Source organism: Ailuropoda melanoleuca, unplaced genomic scaffold (genome assembly GCF_002007445.2).
Source record: "Ailuropoda melanoleuca isolate Jingjing unplaced genomic scaffold, ASM200744v2 unplaced-scaffold2990, whole genome shotgun sequence".
Lineage (NCBI taxonomy): Eukaryota > Metazoa > Chordata > Mammalia > Carnivora > Ursidae > Ailuropoda > Ailuropoda melanoleuca.
Genome location: NW_023200392.1, coordinates 1 through 3379, shown reverse-complemented (window position 1 = coordinate 3379; position 3379 = coordinate 1). Strand labels below are relative to the sequence as shown.

Below are 3379 nucleotides of genomic sequence, written 5' to 3'. Positions count from 1 at the left end.
TTTTTTTTTCTTTCTCTCTGAATTCAGTTTTTATTAGCTCTCTAAATAAAATCCTCTTTTCCCTAACTGTAGCCCAGGTAGAAGTATGGGTTGCAACTTCTGGAATCTCAGGGATTTAGTATCTCAAACACTAATTACCTGGTTAAACAAATTATATGTTGTCTTAGGAAGTACCCACTGTCATCCATTAAAAAAAAAACACACACACAGAATATACTACCTTGTCTTAATCCACAATTACTTTTTAGAGAAAAGATTAATTCTATGACATATGTTCATTTGTCTGTATTTCAGTAATACCTGCTTCTAAAAGGAACACATGGAGATAAGCTAGAGAGGACAACAGTCCATGCCAAGCCAGAGGAAGCCTAAGTACTTTTTAGGAAGAAATGGTCAGGAATCACTTTAATCCAGCAAATGAAAATGGTTTCTTTGTAGTCAAGAAGTGATTTCTGTTTTGTCTGAGAAACAGCTACAAAGACTGCCCATAAATATAATTGGGAATAGATAAAATAAACATGCTCATCACGAAGAAACTCAAATTGGAAAACAAGCGTGAAACATAAATGCTGAATACAAGGGTACTGACCAAATTGTTTCTCTTACCAATATTTCCTAATGACTGCTGCACTAACGTTCAGCTTGATCTTTTAAAGTTCTGTTTGGGGATGAAAAAAGTTTCCATGCAGGTGAGATCACATTTAATTTAAATTTTTTTTTTTTAAGTAATCACTAGGCCCAACATGGGGCTTGAACTCAACCCTGAGATCAAGAGTTGCATGCTCTTCTGACTGAGCCAGCCAGGTGCCCCGAGAATTTGGAGTTTAGTGGAATTTCAGCTGCATATTGTGATTGAGGTATAAATAAGTTAGGAAAGTTGGAGGGCAATTGCTATTACATGTTAGAATAAAAGAATTATTAAGCTTCAACAGTTAAATTCAATTCTTTGTACCTGACTTCTGAATACACAGGCACAGAAAGTCATGTTACCTGAAATGGGTCCAGATGAGATACTTATAATCCTATATTATTCATTTTAGAAAAATGTGTCTTAATTATATCAAAAAGCATTATTAATACAGGTCAGTTAATCCAACATGTAAATAACTACAGCAATCTATTCTTTTTCTTTTTTTTTTAAGATTTTATTTTTAAATCCCCAACGTGGGGCTCAAACTTACAACCCCAAGATCAAGAGTCACATGCTCTACCGACTGAGCCAGCCAGGCACCCCTATAGCAATCCGTTCTTTATCATTTATATTGATATTAATGAGCCTTGATCTTAGTCCCCCTACAATAATAACTGATGAAAACAGAGTAACCACTTACTTCAGTATGATAGAAGGCATTGGGATTTCAAAAAACTGTTCTCGAATGGGCACAAAGGGCAAGAGGCCAGTGAAGAAAAGGCCAAGAATGAGCAGAACACGTTGTAGACTGAAGAGTATAGGAATATCTGAATTCTAAAAGACACAAGCAATATCATGTTACTTTACAACTGCTCAAATAAAGAGGATTATTTCACATCCTCAAAATTTCCAAGACTATCTGGACACTTGTTAAATGTACTCCTTGGATTATCAATATCCATTTCCAAACCCACCACACTTAAAAAGGGCTAGTCCTTGCCAAGTGGGTCAGGATCCGTCGTGGAGCCCTTTACTGTTAATTGATGATACTCAAATCTCTCTATTCCCTGTTCTCTGCTTGCAACACCACTTCTGTCTGTTGGTGATAGTGCTTATTGCTAGAGAGTAAAAGTACTGAACCTAATGGAATAGATAAAGAAATGAAGAAATGAAATATTCAGTAACCTTGACTCCCATTCAAAAAATATGTAACTAAAGATCTATATTTATTCATATATATCCATAATTAGAAATATGGGTGTTCCTATCAGTAGATATAGTTATATATTAGTTAAGCAGGCTATGATATTGATATACCTATAGATAAAATATAAACACTGTTGTAAATATGTCATCTTTCAACTACATTTTGCATCAAATATAAATAGGATTTTGTAAGCTAGTCCAAGAATCTAGCCACCACTTTAGATTTCTATCGTAAAATGTGTTCAAGATCCCAAAACCCTTAGAATGCCAACTTCCTATTCATATACGAACTCTTTTCATCTTGTAAAACTGAAATTCTGCACTCAGTAAACGGCCCCTCATATCCCCATCTCCCTAGCCCCACCTATATTTGTCTTTAAAACAAACAGAAATTATGGTAAAGTTGATTTTTTTTTAAAATATTTACTTATTTGAGAGAGAGAGCATGAGAGAGAGAGATCACAAGCAGGACAGAGGGGCAGAGGGAGAAGCAGATTCCCTGCTGAGCAGAGAGCCCGATGGAGGACTCGATCCCAGGACCCTGGGATCATGACCTGAGCGGAAGGCAGACGCTCAACTGCCTGAGCCATCCACGGGTCCTAAAGTTGATTTTTTTTCTATACAACAGTAATATATTGAAAAAGTCATGCAGAAAAGTAATTTACTTTAAATATTACCTCTAAATTACCCACTTCTTTATTTAAAAAAAAAAAAAAGAGTAAGTTAGTTTAAGGATTCTTTTGCCCAGTGTTCACATGATGCTTTGTAACATTTTAGGCTTATTTATATACAGGTGTTTCTCATACAGGTGGACATAGTACGAGTCCCTGAAAAACTTGATTTCTGTAAATTCATGCACTAAGAATAACAGAGCTCACGGGAAAAACAGGGTTGGGGCCGACCCTCAAAACTTACACAACTTTGGACCCAGAGAGCTAAAAACAATAACTGGTACTTCTGGAAAGCCATGCCAGGCTGCCCGGGGTGGGAGAGGGCGGGGTTTGGTATGCCTGCCCACCACTGACATAACAGCTGGGGACACTCTGTAGCTTCTAAATTAGGACATCTGGAAATCTTGCCATTTGCAACATGGATGGACTGAGACAGGGTACGATGCTAATGAAATTACGTCAGACAGAGAAAGACAAATACCATATGATTGCCCTTATATGTGGCGTCTAGAACACAAAATGAGAAAAACAAACAAAAAGCAGAAACAGACCCATAAATACAGAGAACAGACTGATGGTTCCCCGAGGGGAGGGGAGTAGGGGCATGGGAGAAGGGGAGTGAGAGAAACAGGCTTCCAGTTACGGAATGAACAGGTCAGGGGGATAAAAGATGCAGTGTAGGGAATACAGCAAATAGTACTGCAGTAGTATTGCATGGTGACCGATGGTAGCTACACTTGGGAGCACAGCATAATGTATAGATTTGTGGAGTCACTAATACCACATCGTGTTTCAATTATACTTGAATAAAATAAACAGAATTTGTGGAATGGGACCCAGGCATTAGTTTTTTGGGTTTTTTTTTTTTTTT

The 3379-nt window shown here is 37.3% G+C and overlaps 1 long non-coding RNA gene across 1 annotated transcript; it reads right to left on the bottom strand.

The window, feature by feature from the left end:
• Positions 1-163: 163 nt before the first annotated feature.
• Positions 164-1742, bottom strand: LOC117798284. Its single transcript, XR_004622867.1, has 2 exons — positions 1332-1742; positions 164-658 (listed from the first exon to the last, which is right to left on the bottom strand). It is a non-coding gene; the product is annotated as an uncharacterized LOC117798284 (long non-coding RNA).
• Positions 1743-3379: the final 1637 nt, after the last annotated feature.